Here is a 21,534-nt window from a genome sequence, read left to right as displayed (position 1 = left end):
AGAAATTGTAAACTGCATAAAGGAAGAGGCATGATGGACACCCAGGACCTTTTTTAAACAACAGGGCTAATAACTGTTCCACCACATAAATAATTAGACAACTGACATGTGGACAGAAGTTTAAGATTTAAAGGGACAATGGCAAAAAGCTTACAGTATGTTAAAGCCTATGTCAGTGTCTTTCAAAAGTATGCATACTTCTCTTTTTTTCTGCATTTTATTTCAGGCTATAACAACAAACTTTAAATTAGAGCAAAGTTGCAAAATGGAAGGAAATGTATACTTTGATTTAATTCTGTTTTTATTTTAGTAGTAGTTTTCACTTACTAACAGAGGGTAGGATATGTTTATGGATCAAGTACCTTTGAATTATCATTAATTTCTTTTATCCACTTCTTCTTTGTTAAACTGGTCAAACTAAGAACAAAATGTCTTTTTTTTGTATGCTCATATGACATTGGCTGTACTTTGATTGCTGCATGATAAAAATAAGCAAACTATTCTGTTTAAGCTCTGGCAGTATGTTTATGATTGTTGTTCTTCTACGGGAGGACCTCATCCAGCACCTAGTCTGTTTTTTTAGCCTCTAACAGGTTTTCTTCTGTGAGTAATGGTGAGACAAACAGCTCTGACTGACGAAAAACATCCAAAAGCATGACAGTCCTTCCACATTTTACAGTTGAGTTTGATGATGTATGGTACTGTATGAGTTTTCCAAACAGCTTCTTGTGACTTCGATTCAACAATAGTGTCCTAAATTATCACTCAATCCTTGTAACTTATGAAAATTATGCAGAATATATAGCTTGTGATGTGATTTGTGAAAATTTGCTGCAAAAACCTACAAAGACAATCTGTTAAGTGATCTAAAAGTACCAAACCTTTCATTTCACTGAGCAAAATGAAAAAAAGAAAAATCTGAAAAGTGAAGTATCCTTCCTCCCAGCAGCTGAATGACTCTATAACCACCGCTCTTCCTAACAACCTCAATAAGTTGTTACATTCATGCTGATTTTGCACAGTTTCAATCTTAGTCGGTTAAATAACATGCTGCTGTCATTTTGCATGTTTCTGATGTTGCTGCTATTTTAAATATCCATTACTGTAAAAATGTCCATAGCTGTATATTGGTTATTTATCCTACAGGCGCAGTTTTTATATTGTTGAAACACTTTACAGTACAGTATTTATTTAGAATAAATAATATTTGTTTATTTTTTTAACTGTTCACTCTTTCTGTTATCAAGTTTCTAAGGTCCACATTTGTGTGACCATTTTTTCTACTTTTTTTTTAGCTGCTGTAACACCAGAATTAGCCCCACTGTGGGGCAATAAAGGGATTTTCTATTCTATTCTATGCCCTTCATCAAAGGATACTTCCATAACCCAGGAATGGTGAACTGAGGGTTATTTGAAGTGTTGCTTTTCTGCCATAGAGAGGGTTTTAAAAAGTAAAGTAAAGTTTTGGTTGAAACTACACATTATTTATATAATACAATTTAATGCATACTCTGAAAAGCCTTTGAAAACTCCAAACAGATCCTTTCCCCCCCCTTATTTCAGTAACGCCTTTATTGTTTCCAAACTCACAAAAATACAGAATTGGGAGTTCATGACAATTTTGATTCTGCTGTCTAAACTGTGGATCTCTGTAGCTTCTGCAGGAACTCTCAAGCTACAGTACCAACGCTGACCTGGAGGACCTGGAAATAATTTTTAGCCATCATTTGTCTTTAAAAATTTAGCCTATGCAGGGGAGCTGTAACAAGAAAGCTATTGTTGAAAGACAGCCATTCACATTTGCACTTTTCTTGCCATGTAGGGGACACAGTTAACAAGGGGGGGAAGCTGCTTTTTGGGCTATAGAGACAACAGAAACAAGCACTATTTATCTGAACACAATATCATGGTGGTGGCATTATGCTGTGGGGATGATTTTCCTCGCATACAGGGATGATTACAAGACATGAATGGGAGATCGATTGCAAAATACTGAAATGATGAAAACCTGTTATCAGCTTAAAACAAGGCTAAAGGTTCATCAGTCAGCAGGACTATAACCCTAAACAGCCATGGGATGTATGGCCCTCTTAAAGTGCAAAACCAATTCAATTATGAATTTTAGACAAGATTTAACAATGCTGTTTGATGTCCTGCTGATGCATGCAAAACATTTCACATTTTATCTATAAAAGAAACCATTTGTAAATGTTTCACCACCCGTACTAATCTGTCATGATGGAACAATAAAATTCATGGTACAAGTTGCAGTATGATGAAACCTGGAAAAGTTATTTCCACTAGAAGGCACTAGATGGAATAAAGTTGATTGGTTCCCTTATTGGATTTGAATGGAGCCTTTTAGGTTAAGGGTACATTCCTATGAACTGGAGGTAATTAAATAAAGAGAATTTAACTTCCTCCAAACTGACTGTCATCTGTATGCCAGTCTGGCATACAGACAGGCTTTGGATTGATCTGGCATTGCCAGATCAATCCAAAGCCTGTCAATATTTATGTTTTTTTTTTATCATTAGGCAGCATTTACTGTGGGAAAAATGCAGTCTGATATATTTTCTCGTAAAGTAAGTGGAAGTATTGTGCAACTTGTAACACTTCTTGGTGGAGCTTTCTAGGGTTCTGCTGACAGTACAAAGTGTGCTGCTGTTTGTTCTCTTGTTATTTAAGATTCTTTAAAAAAAATGTATTATGCATAAAATGTGTTGTGAAATTATGCACATAGAACCTCGGCTGTAGTCATAATAATCAGACGCAGACGTGCGCCAACGTGTTTGTGGAGCTTCTTGGCGGACTAAACGCTGCATTCCGCCCCACCCCTTGCAAACATCATCATCACCGCTTCACTTCAATCAGGAAGCACGGAGACGCTGTTTTTCTTTCTGTTTTTAACTAACGGAGACACTTTGGTTAAAGCTTTAACCGCGAACAAATAAGAGGGGGGAAAAGACGCTTTATATTAATCTAAAATAATAATAAATAACCCCTATATGAACCACTGCTGAAAGAAGACACACAGTTTTGGTTACATCCAGTGCAAGACTCAACTGTGGATGTATTTGACACAGACTAACCGGAGAAGGGTATGTTGTTGCACACAATCTGGAAACATTCACTGTTGAGGAAAACACATGCAAACACGCCATGGGTATATTCCTGCTATGTGGTTGTAGATTTACATCTTTATGACTGCAGCTTACGTGGTGTAACCATAGTAAACATGTTATCCACGTCGACTTGTTTTTTAATGGTGCAAGAGACGCGTAAAAACGTGCGGCGAAACGTGATTTAAAAAAAAAATATATTATTTTTTTTATTTTAAGCCGTTGTTTTTCCAGATTCTAAAATGTGGCAAAGTGTCTTTAAGCATCTCGCACACCAAACTGTCACTGCGCTGGTCTGTCATGTGCCTTATGAGTGTCGTTTCCACCGCACGCACCAACCCTTCCAGTTTCCACTCTCTTGTTCCAAACTCCCTTGACTCATTTCTCAATATAGAGCTTATTTAGGCTTTGGTGTCGAGCTTCAACGTAGTTGCTCAAACTTAAACAAAATTCGAAAGTAAATTAAGTGTTTCTTTAATTCGGCTACCATAAAACTGTTAGAAGATGAATATAATCGGAGATTTTCTCTTTATTTGTGAGAAATCCTCACTCACTCTTACCGGAAATGTGTACGATCCTGGACTCTGTCGAACACCAATCAGCTGAAGTATGCTGGCGATATTAAAGATGATACGATTTGTTAGAGGATTGTTTGTTGGCCGAGTTTTTTATTTTTGTGAGTTGGATCATGGAGGGTATTAATCTTGCAGGAAATGGTGCAAAAATAATACAGTGAAGTTAATAACCTTTTAATTTGATATAATTTCAACTAAGGCTGGTGCTTGTAGGTCAGGCGTTTATGTTGCTGTTTTGTTGTAATCAGTTTTGGCCCAAAGTGTCTATATTTGTTATCAAAACACAATACGCACATTGCAGAATGACAGTGTCAGTTTTATTTCTGAAAATATGCTAATTAAATGCACTATTTTGGGTATGTAGAAGTGTCCCTATCTCTAACCAGAAGTATTTTGTTATAAATATTATATGTATAAATTTATAACCAAATACTTCTGTTTAGAGATAGGGACACTTCTATATATATATATATATATATATATATATATACATGTTCTTGTATATACATTTGTTTCCCAGATAGATGAAAATGGAAAAAATAAAATCTAAATCCATCTGTTGGTTGTCAGATTGAGGCAACTGTGGAAAACCTGTTTTTAAAGTGTGACTGAAGGTATCAATAATCAGTGGGTTTCAGCTTTTTTTCTCTTTGTAATTGTTTTTTTTTAATTCAGCATGCATAAAAACCTTATAGCAGGATATAAATCTCTCAAATCGTTTAATAAACATTTTACACTGCCAGTAGAAATGTGTATGCTGCTAGCATTAATGGACCATGATCCAGTTACAGAAATATCTATAATATTAAACATAATCCACTTTCTAAAAGGATTACATGTATGCGTGGTGTATTTCAAATCACTCTGAAACGTCATGCAGAGTTTTTTCCCGCAGAATGCGGTATGAATTAATACCTTAGGGCTTTAAACCTTTATATTTGTAAAACTAAAAACTAGGATCGACGTTTTTGTTTCAACATGCTACTTTATACTTTTTTTTTTCAGTCTGAGGAAATGTACTTCAAATTAAGCAAAAAGTAATTTGTTTTTCAAACACACAATATGTTAAAAGGGACCCCAGTTGATTCATAAAGCTCTTGATAACACCTTAAAATTTAATTATTCTTAGCATTCAAAACTGACTATAAAGAACAAAAATGTCAATTATTTATGCAAAAGATTGCAGCAATCAGGCGTTTCTTTGATTTCTTTGAGGTCAATCCTACCAATAACAAATTGTTAAACTAAATTTATTCTTTTTTCTTTCTTGTCTCTGACAGGTAAAATGATAGTGTTGGTAGATACATTCACAAGATGTCTAGGAATTAATTGTACTGATGCATATACTGAAAACAAACCAAATACTGAATGTAAAAGAAAAATTGTTGGACTCTGACCTGATCTAGTTGATGAATGCAGAATTTCTTTTTGCTTTTCTTGAAAATGTTTGCCTGTTGTTTTACAGTGGAGTATGCTGGTGAAGATTCTCAGTCATCCAGGTCATAGTCATACTGAAAAAGTTTTTAAAAACTATCGACAGGACTTTGTTTCCAAGTTTGAAGACGTTTCGCTTCCCATTCCTGGGAAACAAAGTACATGGGAGATGTGCTTCAACCAGCAGACACACTAACAATTAAATCACTCTAAATTTTAAACACACACCACTTTTTATAGCAAACATCACATGTTACTTTATAATACAAAAAAACAGAAGTACTACTTTTTAGAAACAGTGTAGAAACAGGTTCAAGATTGAAAGGAAATTCATATGAAACAAAGAAACAACACCAGGGGCCATAGCTGTTTACTCTTATTGTTGCTGCTTTCTGCACGTGCTTTAAAGCATGCAGTTTTACATGATGAGCTGTGCTTTGTTGAGCTGCAGCTTTAATAAAGCCAGCTGTTATGAACTTCTTTTATCAGGGAAATTTCATACAAGTTATCCTGGAGAACTGAATGTAACCAGCCAAAGATTTAACTCTCTCCTTTTCAGATGCGAGGAGAGCTAAACGTTAGGTGGTTTCAGTTTCTATGCAGATTCTATTGGCATGCCTTTGCTGTGATTTACCTTTGCATAGTTTGAAGAGAGACCTATAGTTTGCCTACAGCTAACTGAGTGGGGAAGGCCACAGGAATGCTCTCCATTAAATTTCACAGGATTTACTTCAGCCAGCGGGTAGAATGCCGAGAGTTGTGCTTACACAATCACATGTCTCACTTGGCATTCCTTCGTGCTTATGAGCAGCGCAGAGACGGCAGCGTGGCTGTACTCAAACCTTGTTCTGTTAGTTTTTCTCTTTGCGAGGAGACATTCGCTTTGCCCCTGTTTGCTAAGTGCACCACATCCACATGGTACATCTGCTGCTTACAGGTGATAAACTGAGGTTAGTTCACTTCCTTGCTCTCAGACTCACACGCTTCCTCTTCTCTCTCACTTCCCGTCGTGTCTCCGCCTGTTCTTGGCGGACAGGTTGAGTTGCATTACCTGAACAACTCCCCCTGCACACCATCACAGGAGTGCTGGTTTAGATCTGCCCAGGGTGTGGCACTCTGATGGCACTTCTTCTTATCACTAGTTGCCTCATGTCCTGAAGTAAAGTAATATGTTTGTTTTGGGGTTTTCAGTATATTTTGAGGAATTTTATGTGATTGTGCAACACAAAGTATTTTTAAATGAGAATGAAAGAAGGAAAAATGAACTGGTTTCTTTTTTTTATTTGTTATTTACCCTTTTTTACCCAGATATCTATACATAAAAGGCAAATACAAGCAGTTGCTTCCAGGAGTACCCTAGATATTAAATACAGTTCACTTAAGTAATTTATTCTTTGAATAAAACTAACATAATTTCCATTTTGTAATGTTTGTTGACAGTGTTCTATTGGAGACTTCTTCAGCAAATACAGTCTCTCAGAGGGAGAAAATAACTCATTTTAGTTAAAAAAAAGATCCTCAAAACATAGCTATAACTCAATAGTTCAGATTAAAGCACATTTGTGTGTAAGGAAGGCCTAGACAAAGCCCAGATTTTAAAAAATGTGGTTTTCTGTGAGAAGACCTGAAAATAGATGTCCACAAACTCTCTCCATCCATCCGATCTGACTTGAATTGCTTTTGGGGGGGAGAAAATAAAATAACAATAAAGTGCACTGAAATGTGTGGGTTGGAACTTTGGTGAGCACTGAATATCCATATTTCAAGAAAAAGTGTTTTGCAACAACTCTACATTGCTAAAAAAAAACGATTCATAATTAGAGCAAATCCAGGTGGTACTAAAATCTTTTGTGAATGAACTCAAGATGCATTGTGAAAGGTTTTCCATCAGAGCAGGACATGAAGCATTCACATTAGTCTAAAGGCAGTCTGTCAGTAAATACCCTGTGCAATAACCTTGTATGATCCTGCTCAAAAAAAGAGAGATTTTAGCTGTCAGATAAGTGGACATACTGTATATGCTGTATATACCCCCATGCACCTTTACTTCCTTTTGCACCTTCTTCTTCTTTTTTGAATATTTGAACGGATGCAATGAATACATTTTCTGCACTGTGAGATCAACAAAGTCAATCAATCAATCAAGGGATGTTGAAGGTTAAAGGAATAGTACACCCAAAACATGATTAGCCTTCATTTTCTACTCACCCCCATGCTGAACAACACTCTGGAGTACTTTTTTGATATCTCAAATGCATCTGGAGATCTGGGAGGCTTCTTGCTGTCTGCTGACATTCAAATAATGGAGGTCTATTGTGCCCGAGACAGAAAGGTCCATAAAAGTCCACAAAAACGTGTCAATATTCCTCCATACTGCTCGTCCAATGTATTCCAAGTATCCTCAGTGGGTAGCATCCAGAATTTACTCGAAACGAAGTCATTTAGAATGTTTTTAGAGCATAAACAGTAGTGTATAGGACTTCCTGAAAGCGCGCACATGCGCGTTCACGACGCTACGAAAGCCGGCAGACCAAACCAGCGCATTCAGCTCGGCAAAGAACTCATGCTCTTCCTCAACACTGAAGTCCTCAGACATTTTTCTTTCGTTGTTTCTTTCTTTGCACAGGTAAACAGCACATTTCTTCTTCTACGCTTGCATTATTGGCAGAGCAGACGCTGAATGCGCACTTTCATCTGGTTTGGTCTGCCGGCTTCCGTAGCGTCGTGAACGCGCATGTGCGCGCTTTCAGGAAATCCTATACACTACTGTTTATGCTCTAAAAACATTCGAAATGACTTCGTTTCGAGTAAATTCTGGATGCTACCCACTCAGGACACTTGGAATACATTGGACGAGCAGTATGGAGGAATATTGACACGTTTTTGTGGACTTTTATGGACCTTTCTGTCTCGGGCACAATAGACCTCCATTATTTGAATGTCAGCAGACAGCAAGAAGCCTCCCAGATCTCCAGATGCATTTGAGATATCAAAAAAGTACTCCAGAGTGTTGTTCAGCATGGGGGTGAGTAGAAAATGAAGGCTAATCATGTTTTGGGTGTACTATTCCTTTAAAAATCAACATAACCTGACTCCTCAAGCAGCAGCCTTTTCTAAATCTTACTTTAAAGTAAAAATTAAACAAGCAGGATGCAAAAGAAGTCAGGACTGCCGACAACTAATATACAGTAGTTAGAAGGCTATCTGGAATACTTTTAAGATTTTTTTCTCTGCAGACGGAAAAAAAAGAAAGACATGACTGAACCTACCAAGGTCACCACAACATTAAGTAATTTAGACATATTCACTATATTTGAAGTGCCTTGTGAATTTAACATCAAACAATATCTAAAGACGATCTGTTTTTACTGCAGGGCCGTTGTACAGGTTAAATCCCTGCGTACTAAAGTCCCACTTTATCCTGCTTTCTCAGCAACATTAATGTTCTCATGAAAAAAATAAAATGCAACCCAGTTGAATCTCCTTGAAATGTTTACCTGGTGAATGTCAGTCATGTTGATTTCTGAATAGGAGTGCCTGAAAGGAGTGACTATATGTGTCTGTGGGATGCTAGAGAAACATCAGTCGACTCTTAATGCCCTGTTCGTTTCTCAGCTGTTAGCAAACTCTTTGATGTACAGTGTTTGTTTGTCTGTAAAGCAGATCTTATAACCTAATCACTCAGGAATAGGAGCATAACGGTACATTGATTCAGAAAGCATCCGCTACAGAGCTGGCAGTTGGGTTACGCACATGCAACAAACAAACACAACCTTATCTTTCTACCTTAACACATGTAGAGTGTTTATGTGCAGAAATAGGTGTGCCGTGCAAGTGACACAGAAACATAACAGAGAGGAGTCCCAGCTCTTGGTAAACACAGCTATTTTGAAAGAAAGATAAGCTAACCAAAACTTTGTTGCATATTTTCCAACAGCAGTAAAGGTTGTAGGAAGCTCTTTTTTTTCCATACTTAATTGAAATGGCAAACTAAAATTAACTCAAGCTTAATATGATCTTGAGAAAATTAGCTATAGTAAAAAATCAAGCTTCCTGCAGCATTCAACAAGTCTTTGATTAAAGTGAACCGAAAATTAACCCAACTTTTAAACTACAGTACATACTGTACTGTAATATTTATATGGTAAAGCCCTAATTACAGTAAGACCCATTTATCACCAGGTGTGAATAGAGCCAATGTCTCTATATTCTCAGATCTGCATCTCTCAAAAAATTCAATTGGTTGAAACGGTGGACCGTACCCAGTCTACATTTATGACATGTCAAACTCAAAAATATGGATGTGCAATCAAGAGCTGTTTCGCATTGATGGTGTTTATCAAAGGTGTGAAAAGCTTGAACTATAATTGTGGTGTGGGAGGCAGAAACAGGACTGTTTACTGTGGGAGTTAGCATCTCTCTCAAGGGAGCAAAAAAACAAAAAGACCCTATCAGGATATTATTATTTTCTTTACTTTCCTCCAGATCTAAATCAAAAGGCCATAGTTGTCTCTCTTTTTTTTTTTTTTTTAGCTTGCAAGCTTAGAAAGATGTGTGCTTATATCTCCACTGAAGCGAATTGAGTTTGCACCCCCGGCCCCTGGCTATATTAGCAAACTTATAGGTGAGCCGGTGAGTAACAAATGAAAACAAACATCAGTTTGAAATGACAAAGCAATATCTATAGAGAGCATAGGACCTTTAAGGTTTTTGTTCACTCTGTATGTTCCCTGAAACCGTTTTGCTGCTTTAGAAATATCCCAGAGCAAAATGTGTGCAGATTAACAGCCTTATATCCATCAGTACCGTCACATTTCTCAGGCAGACATCCAACTGTGAGCAAGAATAAGCCTAAAAGTGTCACAGTCTGCTAAATCACTAAAAGTCAATGTCACTCATTTGGATAAGACCATCCAACTGTGACACCAAGCTCATCGTCTCATATTTAATGAGCAAGAAGCTTTAATGTTTCAGACTGACAGCTTCAGCCCACAGGCAAACATTGTTTCTCTGTGTGGAGGAACGGCTGCAGTTCAGCCAGACAGTCACGCCTGAGTGTACAAAACCTGACAAAACGGAAGCTCATCCTGCAGCCTGGCCCCATGTTCAACTGTCCTCACTTACTCATTGTATATAACTAGGACCAGACTACTGCTGTTGCCCAAGAGGAGAAGTGATGGTCATGATGATTAAGTGACGCTGGCATGATAAGTCTGGAAGTAGTAGTTGATGAGACAGGGGCAGATTCTCAGTAAGTGTACTGGTGCGTTCTCATGTGCTTGTGAAACATCATCAGCCTCAGTCTTAGTACTGTTCCAATTCACAAGAACGCAAGGCCGAGAACGGACACACTCCCCGGATGTTGTTCTTGCCCCTCCCTCCTATGCATCACAGCAGACTGGACCGTTCTTGAAATTGACAGCTGTCCCAGCATGAATCACAGCAGCAGCAGCTTACAGGGGAGCGCTCACAGAGCTCAGAGCGTTAAGTTGAAAGATCTCTTTTCTGTTGTCGTTGTTCTATAAAAGTACGTTTTAAGATCATTTGAGGTGAGAACTTTATACTTTAAAGCTTCACTATATGGCCCATGTAAAGATTTAGTGCGTAAAAAAAAAAAAAAAGCTTCAATGTTGAGAGGACCGTGGCAACCAACGGACCTCCAAGGGTAATCGCAGCCAGGGCTAACGTTACCCCGTCTGCAGCAGCCGTCTGTCTGTATAGCCGTGTGGGATGGACTGCTGGCTCTGATGGCGAGTTTTTTATTTTCATTGGCAACATTTTTATTTGATTTGTGTTTATCTGTGTTCATTATTATTCACCAACTAAATGAAAAAAGTATTAATCTATTATTATCTAGAGACTATTGATAACAGCAGGTAAAATGCAGCTCCAGACGAGCTGAGCTTGTGGTGACGTCACAAGTACAATTCTGTTCCAATGGACCCTTATCTATGCTGCATGCTCCCGTTCTCCTCGAATCCATACTTTCCTGTGTTCTTGTCAAGAATATACTTAGAGAGAATATGAGTCCGTACTCAAGTTCTTGTGAATTGAGAAACGGCCACTCAGTGGCATTATTGGCATGGTGTTCTATTGTCTACCATATTCTTCATATAGGCCTGCATTTCCGCCTAAATCTTTCACTCAACACGTAAAAAGTAAGTCTTGAAAAAGTAGTTATGGTAGCACTTGTTTGCACCAATAAACATACATTTTTGACGTTCAAGACGTGGATATTTCCTAATAAACATGATGTCATAATAACAGATTTAACTGAAAGATAAATTGTCCTAGATATGATTGTGCTAAACAATAATAATATAATTCAGTGTGAATCCAAAGCACTCCCATGCTGCAGCTGTCACGTTCCGTTTTGAAACCTATTCCATATCTGTATGTCTAAATCGCTACTGTTTCTCTGGCTTGCTACTCCTCAGTCACGAGGCTCTCATGATACATTCGATAGGATAAAGAAACAATCAGGGGAAAGATGAGTGGACATCAATGCACCTGAGGGAAACCTTTTGTCACCCAGACTCTTTAGTAGAAAGAGAGGTAGATGCTAGNATATAGGCCTGCATTTCCGCCTAAATCTTTCACTCAACACGTAAAAAGTAAGTCTTGAAAAAGTAGTTATGGTAGCACTTGTTTGCACCAATAAACATACATTTTTGACATTCAAGACGTGGATATTTCCTAATAAACATGATGTCATAATAACAGATTTAACTGAAAGATAAATTGTCCTAGATATGATTGTGCTAAACAATAATAATATAATTCAGTGTGAATCCAAAGCACTCCCATGCTGCAGCTGTCACGTTCCGTTTTGAAACCTATTCCATATCTGTATGTCTAAATCGCTACTGTTTCTCTGGCTTGCTACTCCTCAGTCACGAGGCTCTCGTGATACATTCGATAGGATAGAGAAACAATCAGGGGAAAGATGAGTGGACATCAATGCACCTGAGGGAAACCTTTTGTCACCCAGACTCTTTAGTAGAAAGAGAGGTAGATGCTAGGAAAACAAACAGGCATTCAAACAAAAACCATTGGGTCTGATTTAAAATGATCATGTGATTCATTTTTGTCATGGGATTAATTGAGGTCATTTTTATTGCAACAGGCCTTAACATGATGCCAGTTTAGAGATTAAGAAATTCCAGGACTAGAAATGAGGAACAAGAGGAATTGTCTTTTGTTTGTTGCCATTAGGGTCAAACTACATTATTTTGATAAATATAATAGGTGGCCTACTGGATGTATTTCCAAGTTGAAAGGGTGGGAAAATTGTAGGAGGCTCCTGCTGTCCAGCTGACAAGCAGTGCACAGTTAGGAAGGGAAAGTTCTATAGATTTCTCTACTTCACACAAAAATCTCTACTTATGAGTTCCAAGCCAGAAGGACTGAGGGTGAAAGGACAGATTACGTCTTTTTTGTTTTTGTTTGTGGATGGGAAGACATGCATTTTAAAACAGAGTCGTAACTAAACCAAATACAAAATATTAGGGATGGAACGGTTTATGAAAACCGTCCGTACCGTTCGGTTTGACTGTCTCGGTTCGGTTCGCGTGTGTTGCGTTCGGTTCATGCGCGGCTCCTTTTTCACATATGCGAAGCATGTACACTCCAGAGCAGAAGGTGGCGGTACTGCGCCCAAAGCCAACCACCAGTAGTAAACAAGAAGAAGAAGAAGCGAAGCAGCGTAGCCGGGTGTAGCAGAAAAAAATCAGTTGTTGTGGAGAATTGTGTGGGTATGGCGAGTGGGAAAGAACAGGAGTTGGAAGACGCGCCAGCAGCACTTTATAGATCTGCTGTATGGGACCACTTTGCATTTAGAGTGACCTACGATGACTGCGGGAAGAAAGTTGTGGATAAAAGTGCAACAGTGTGCAAGCATTGTGCAACACATTTTGTTTATGCTAACAGCAACATGACAAACATGTCAGGCTAACAATCAACATATACCGAACCGAACCGAAAACCGTGACCACGAAACCGTGAACCGAACCAAACCGTGGATTTTGTGAATCGTTCCACCCCTTCAAAATATGCAGATTTCAGTATAAAGTCGATGAGATTTATGATATGTTTAATGATGATAGTTAAAATTAAATCTACACATGCAAAAAATTTAAAAGAGAATATCAGAAGTAGCAGCTAATTAACAAATTAATCTGTGGGTAAAATTTTTGAACAACGAGGGGAATGTTGAATACAAGGAGAAAATGATATAAAAAAAGACATTGAAGAAGAAAGAAACCAGCTAAAATCAATTTCATAGGATCAATGGTTAACTAATGGCAAAAAATAATAACTGGTTATAGTTTGTCTTAAGATGCATATCTGCACAGAGAGCTTTAAAAGTTGTGCAGTTAGCAGGAACTGTTTGCTTTTTTTACATGGAAAGAATAGGAGATAAAATCAACTCCAACACCTCTTTCTACGCCAAGTTTACTCTGCTGCAGAAAAGGAATGTTAAAGACTAGTTTACTATAGAAGATTTACATGAGGCAATAAAATACTAGATGCATACTAGCTAACCCACACAGTGCTCCTCACATCAGTCCAAAGTTTACAGATGCTGACCTCATGATCTGGGCCAGCAGTCTGCAACCTTTACAGTCAAAAAGAAAATTTTTTGCACTTAAGGAGCTTAATAAAACTTTACTCTTAGGGAAAACATGTCATGTTATGAAAAAAAACATATTTCAAGATTTTTTTTTTTATTAAGTTATAAAAGAAAGAAAAACATAAAAACTATAAAGAGAGGAGGGAGACACACTTACTAAGCTATTCACAAGAAAAATAGATTTATAAAGTGCTGATACTTGCCATTTAGTTGTCATTAACAAATATAAGCTTTCCACAAAGTATTACTTATTCCCTATCTCATTCCATCCTCTTTTCTCATATATTTACATTTTGATTCATTTTTTTTCTTTGCAGGTTTGAATTACTTGGGCTGATGCTGACATCTGGTTTGAATTTGGTGTCTATAGAAATATCAAAAAGACAGTAACTAGGCTAAATGTTCTATTGGTTGCCGTTTTTCTTACGTTCTGTAGCTAGCTGCTTATCCTAACTTGTATGTAATCATGGCTTTGTTCAAGCCTTCAGTAAATGTTGTTATTTGTTGTGAGTATCGTTGTGGCTTTGGGAAGACAATGGCGAAGAGCCATAAACCCTCAGACTATTTAAATGCTTTGGATTGCATCCACTAGACAATCTTGTCTTTAATTAAACAGTAGCCATAATAGCTTTTCTGAAGATCTAGTTTGGCTGCTCTTGGATGCTTGTCTTTCATTTTTGTTTTTCTTTTAAAGTGAAGCTATTTAAAGCTATCTTTTTACAACCTGTAGTGCCTAAGATCATTTTTAAAGACATTCTTGTCTAGAATTTGTTTTTTTTTACTCAGAGACAGACATGCTGCTCATTAGCAAAAGACAACAGAAGTTAAGGTAGGCCTAGGGTGATACAAGATTCTCGCAATGGTTTAAAATTTTAAGGTATTATGGAACCTTGGAAGATCAAGAAACCTTGATGGCTATTCAAAGCAGACATACATCAATTTTTCTGACTGCTGCTAAAATAGCATTGCATTATTTTATCATAACTTTTATGTTATTTAATATAAATATATTTTTTCATGCAAAGGTTGAAAGGAAAATACAGTTGATAATATAGATGCATTAGAAGTACTTATTACTCAGTAGGTCAACTAGGGGTGGGTATTGGCAAAGAAGTCATGATTCGATTCGAATCACGATTCACATGCCGCGATGCGATTCTATCACGATGCATCATGATACTTGAAATATTGCAATGCATTGCGATATTTTCACTGAACATTGTAAGAAAAAGATACAGCCATTGCCAGTGGCTGATTGGCTGTTTATGATCTGGATTGTGTCTTCAATTGATGCATAACTGAAAGCAACTGCCTTCAAGAATCGATGCAGTAGATCACAAAAATTAGAATCGCGATGCATCGTCATGACGATTATTTTGCACACCCTTAAGGTCAACCGTTGTTACTGCTTTTTGTTAGCTGGCTAATTAGATGGCTGGACAGTACTGGAAAGTGATCTGCCATAATTTCAACAAAGGAAAGATGTTTTAGCCGTGTTTCAGTCAGCTGACCATCTGTGTGGAGCAGCAGGTAGGGAAAGGGAAGAAGTGCCGCATGATTCTTCTGTATACATGGGGAATATTGCATATTTTTTACCCTGATACTTGACATCTACTCATATCCACCTAAAGACATCAAATAGGAGTTTACCACAGTTGCAAGCGGCACTTTGAATTATTCCTCTTTTTGAACAAAATGAAAATATTATTTCATAATGACTTTCCTGAATGTTAACGTAATTATTAGAGGTGAGTATTGGCATGAGTGTTGCGATTCGATACATGTCGCGATACTTGGGTCACGATACGATATTATCACGATATTGCAGTATCACTATATATTGCCATATTTTCCCCAGCTATCAAAAACAAATGATGAGATAAAACATCAAGTGCTGTTTATTTTCATCAGAAAATATTGATTAGGTATTATTATCCATGTTGTTTGGGGTTTTCTTCCACTGTGACTTCCTCAAGTACAGATTTGGTGCTGCACCAAATGTAACCATTTTTTATTTTTTTTTAAATCGATACTAAGAAGTGAAAGATCGATATTATATTGGGCAGCCGAATATCACGATATATCGCCAAAACGATTATTTCCCACACCCCTAGTAATTATGCAATTATTTCCACTACTAAGTTACAAAGTTTTCATTATTTTGTTTTATTTTTTCTTTTAGCAGCTTTTGTAAGCATTCTCTGGTCACTTATATTGAGGTATAAATTTCATAACCTCTTACATGTTCCATTGCACCATTCCTTTGGATAAAATACAGTTATTGGGAAGTTCAACAGAGTCTTGGAGTGACAGGCATTTTTCTTTGGCTGTATGGAGCATAGAGTAATTCACTCCTTCAACAACTCCTTGCTTATAAAAAAGACAAATGCATTTGTCCTGAAATGTCTCAGCTAAAGAAAATGCATCATTTGAAGTCAAAGCACTGAGTTAGAAAGGAGGACCCCATGGCTCTTATAAAGATAATTCTTTTTAACAATGTCTAACAAGCTATGAGCAGCATATCTCCCCAACTCTTTAACCTGGCAAGATCAGTCTTACTCACTATTACTCTAAAACACAGTTAAAGCTTTTTAACTTGAAAATAAATGCAACTATTACAAACTGTTTATTCCATGTTAGTGCAAATGGTTCAAAATGAAACTAACTAGACGTGTAAGGAACAAGAACACTAAGATTTAATATTAACCTGAAGTGTGTTTGTCTCTGTGATCAGCATTTCACTTTGTTGAGGTGTTGTTCTCAACCGCCGTATTATGACTCTGTGAGCTTGAAATGTGTGTGTCTAGTTCATGTAGATGTCTCTTGACACAGCAATTCCCTCTCCTGTGGGGTTATTGCTGCCATTCAGGGAAGAATATCTTTGCCCACCCTAATAGTTGAGTTCAGAATGCAATAAAAGCTCTGGAGTACATACATTCCAGATTTTCACTGTGTTTACGGTCTAAAAACCACTGACTGCCAATCCAAACTTTGCAAAAATATGTCCTGGGTTGGACTTTAAATGAGCTTCTGACGATTTAAACACGTAATTTATCCACTTTTTTGTGGTTAACCTCTATAAAACCACTTTTAGCTTAGATAAGGTTTGTGAAAATCTATAGATCTTTATAGACTGAAACTTAATAGATATAGAATAGATAGAGCTTTAGCTGCACTGTCTGTTTAAACCCGAAATCAGTACATCATCAAGTATAATCGAGAATAAGCATAGAGCTGACTGAAATGAAATGCTGTGATTATTCAACTACTAAAAAATGTTTGTCATCTTCTCACCACAAAGCTTCGTATTTATTTCAGTCCAAAAACTCTTACCTACCTAACAAGGCAGTGCTATGGGATGATCGTCTGATTTGGCCGTGGCTCCAGCTGTGGAATAGCAGTGGGAAACAAACTATCCCTGGAAATTACTTTGGATCCTGAAGGAGTAACATCTAAATGAATAAATAAGTAAATACATACAATTTATCATACTGTGTCATACTGGGTTACTCCTACTAGAGAAAGGAGTTTAGTGTTAGAATGCAGTTTTAAGCACACTGTCTAAAAACTAACCAGTTTACTAAGTTTTATGTAAACTATGCCAGTACGTCACAATTTATGATGCAGTGACCGATGAGTAAATAGACGAATTTAGTTGTTTTACAGGTTGTTGACCAACGGTTTAGCTTGAAATGTGTTCTATTTACTATTTCTTGCACATGAAATATAAGACAGCATTAAATATTAATTACTTTCCAATTTATTAAGGATTCCACTTCAGTGATAAAACATTGCAGATCAATAACTCATTGAAACATTGTTAGAATGCAAGGAGGGCCTTTTTTTTTTGCAGTGTAGATAAGCTCCGTTTCATTAGTACTCGCTGTTCTCTAAGCTGGAAAAGTCACATTGGTGCCTTTGATTAGCTACTTGTGAAACAAACTTGTGCCTTCTTTGGGCAAAATCCACCCAAGGGAGCAGAATATACATTTTTCTTAGACTATAGGAGGTGCAGAGTATTTTTGTTTTATGCCTTGGATAAAAGTATTTTTTAGATACACTCTTAAAATAAATTTGTCTGGTCAAATAAACATTTTAATTTATTTACCCAATTTTTTTTTGTCTACTAAAAGAGCAAACCAGAAATTCTAAGGCAAATTAAAAATTAAGTACCCCAATTAACATGGATGTAATCTCTGTTTTCTAACTTTTCCAGAGTAGGATGGTTGTGAACCATGCAGATGTTGTCTAATGTGCAACTTCAAGAAAAAAATGTGGGTTTAGGAATGTTTTTTCTGTAATCCACACTGCATAAATGTTCACATGTAAGCATGTTTACACTTTAATGTTTGGTCATACAGTATGTATCATCTTTTTCTAAAGTGCATTGCATCAGAGAAGCTCAATGGAAATGGCAAAAATGTGAAAAAAAACTTCCTCAAATTCACAAAAAAATATAATTATTGAGTGCTTCAGGTGTTTTTCTGAGTTTTTTGAAAAATGGTTATTGTGCAAAATGAGAGATTGAAACACTTTTACTACACTTTTGCCTCACATGGTCCTACTATGCTCACAAACATGGCTGGAAACAACTTCCTCATTACTAGCTAACGTGGTAACGTAATAAAAATTTGCCAGATAGCAACACATTTATTAATTGTGTGATCATTGCTAGATTGTAGTCTCTACTTCTTGTATCAAAAATCCATGCATAGCAATAAAATGTGAACGACGACATATGATGGACATTGCGCTTTGTGGTGCTTGTTTAAATTGTTTTAAACCAAATGTAAACACAACATTTCCTTTTTTCGACCTTTAAGAAGTTCTCTTAAAATTCAAATTTTTGTTTGGTGGAAACACTGCTACTAGCAGTGAAGCATTGCACAAAATAGTAGGGGTGTGCATTGTCACTGCCCTCACGATTCGATTCGATTACGATTCACCAGGTAACGATTCAATTCGATTCAATTCAATTCTACGATGCATTGCGATGCATCAAAATCCCATTGACTTCGTAAACCGAAATGTGCCCAGATATCCGCTTTCCAAGCTTTTGGTGCATTTTTAATTAGGCCTACCCGTCTATTGCGGTCATCTCCCTCCACCTCAGCCATCTTGATTGTTGTTGGTATGCCCCCGGAAGTAATTGAAACTTCACAACTTGTCAATTCGAGGCCAGAAAATAAACAGTGACATAATCGATTATGGCACGTTGCCGCATCGATGCTGAATCATGCATGCCCCGCATTGCAATGCATCGCTGAATCGATTATTGTTGACACCCCTACAAAATAGTATATTCATTAATATGATCCTCAAATCGAGTTCATTGTAAGTTGTATCCATACAAAAGTATGGATCCAACAATAACTGATGGAGCTCTTCCATTTCTGATTAGATGGAAAAACCTAGCATCCAGGAGGAATTATGCCAGAACCTTTTTGGGGAGAATAAAAACAAAAGAAACATGTGGTTGATCTCTGCAACTGTCAAAATACATAAATTCTTATTTACTTTATAATCAATCAAAAAATCTAAATGCAGCTACATAAAAAAGCAATCAAACAATCAAAACTAATCAGTACCAGTTGATGTTTTATACAGTATCGTCCTCCTTTTTACCAGATATTGACCTTTGGCTTCATATCTTCGTATAAGATATTAACAGTTTTACTCGCAGATTGAAGGGTGTTTGTATACAAATGTAGATTATTTTCCTCTCTTTGCTCCTTTTCATTCCCTTTCTTCTGCAGACATGCATACAAACATGCTCCGTTCTTCTTACGTAACCACACAGTACCTCTTAACATGGTGCTGTAACTGCAGGCAGTTAGAGGGTTAAAATAAGCTGTTGTTTGAAGGGCATAGGAGCAAACCTCGAGCTAAACAAAAGAACCACACAATGGCAGACAGGGTCATGTCACGTGTTCCAGACAGATAACTGGGTTTGCCTGCGTGTTCTGCAGTGATATGCTGTGAAGGAGCTTTATCAAATCAAATGTTTGCTGTGGTTATAGACCCTAGATGTGAGATTCTGGGAGAACGGTGTAAATTCTCCTGCACATAAGAGATTTACTGTGTGTGTTTACGCAGTGATATGCAAGAGATTTAAAGTGAGGCTGTGAAACTGGCAGCATCAGTAGCAACTGTGGCATGGGGTGGTAAACCATTTTTATATTTGTTTTTTATTTTAACAATACTTTTTCTTTTCTTTTTTTATTGACGGTTTTAAAGTACCGATTACATTTTAGTGTGTTTTTAAGAAATTGCAATGAGTAGACAGCCATGTTTGTTTTCAAAGAGGGTGTTATTCATAAGCTACCTCTAAGGTCATGAACTGATAGCATATTTACATTGAATATTATTGTTTGTGTTTTTTTCTGAAGTATGATTGTGCCTTCCTATGTTCCAAAAGTTGTGGCAGAAGATGCTGGATTCATGGCATTATTTAACCGTGGTCTTACATCATAGCAACTGGTGCCACGTGGCACACTGTTGCATATCTGCCTTTCTTTCAATGTGTTGAGAACGCAAAGTCCCATAGAAAATAATGCTTTGCTATTACCACTGCTACGCATCAATTATGAAAAATAATAATGGTAATGACCTAGTAATACAACAATTTATTCTCATTCCACCTTACCTTTATGAACTAATAGAGAAATGCAACTGGCAGCCTGACCTTCTGTCTAATTATTTAACCGAAAAGTCTGGTCATGTTCTTTAAATATAAAATTATTACATACTGTTAAATAAATGCTAAGTGTTTTTAATTAGGAGTAATTTTCATTTGAATGTGCTTTACTGGAGACATCCATGTATGTCAAAGAACACTACTGCCACCTAGCGGTTTGTGACGTCACTGTGTGTTATCGGCTGTTGAGCAAGTCCCAAAGCTCTATCTGGTGTTTGTCACAACGCGCTATTATCCAAGTCATCTTGAAAACATTCTTCTTTGAAATGTTGGCTTCTTGTTACGTGTTTTTTCTATGGCTAGAAGTTCAATGGTAAATCCTCCCTCTTCAAGTTGACAATCCAACGACAATTCATGGATCATGAATTGGAAAGGTGAATTAACAAATTTGTTTTTTCACTTTCACCCAATGTATTGCAAAATTGAACTGTCATGCACGTGGGCATTGTCAGTTTAACTATAGCTCTCGCAAACTTCAATGGTGAAGTTCTCTTGAAATGTAAAATAATTGTTGTTCATTGTAGGCGTGTATAATAGTTCCCACTGAATAGCGCTTGGCTTACCGCACCATGATGCCACTGCTGGAAGACGTCAGGAGTGAAGTGTTAGTATATTTTGGCATAAATGGCTGCTGCCAGACTCAGTGATCGTGATGAAAATTATTATTTTTAGTTTTTTTACTGATTAACTCCAAATGTATTAAATCACCGTGTCGTAGTAGTTTTAGGTATAGATAATGATCCATTCATTATTCCTTGCTAACCGGAGTTTTCCTTTAATATAATTATCTAAGAACTTGGGGCACAAAATGCTCCTTGTCATTTCACTTTGATAGCTTAAACATCCAAAAAATATGACTGGATATCACATCACATGTCATTAAAAATGACAATACACACTTACTTTTTTAACCCCTTGAACCCTACGGACCCACCGGTGGGTCCAGCTGCTACATGACCTCGTAATTTTACCAAACCCCCAGTATTGATGTAAAAAACATATTTGGCACAGTTTGGTGACATTTATGGATAAATGTGCCAAAATGGCCTCTCCGCCTAAGAAATTTCTCACTAA

At 37.1% G+C, this 21,534-nt stretch overlaps 1 protein-coding gene across 1 annotated transcript in view; it reads left to right on the top strand.

The window, feature by feature from the left end:
* The first annotated feature begins 2,854 nt into the window (after positions 1–2,854).
* The window catches only part of LOC107086345 (myelin basic protein-like), an 85,732-nt gene continuing 67,052 nt past the window's right edge, over positions 2,855–21,534 (top strand). The window contains exon 1 of the mRNA XM_015377216.1: positions 2,855–3,101. The gene's annotated coding sequence lies outside the window, so the exon portion shown is untranslated. The remainder of the gene's footprint in view (positions 3,102–21,534) is intronic.

Source organism: Cyprinodon variegatus, unplaced genomic scaffold, assembly GCF_000732505.1.
Source record: "Cyprinodon variegatus isolate N-32 unplaced genomic scaffold, C_variegatus-1.0 Scaffold149, whole genome shotgun sequence".
NCBI classification, from domain to species: Eukaryota; Metazoa; Chordata; class Actinopteri; order Cyprinodontiformes; family Cyprinodontidae; genus Cyprinodon; species Cyprinodon variegatus.
This window is presented reverse-complemented; position numbering and strand designations above follow the sequence as displayed.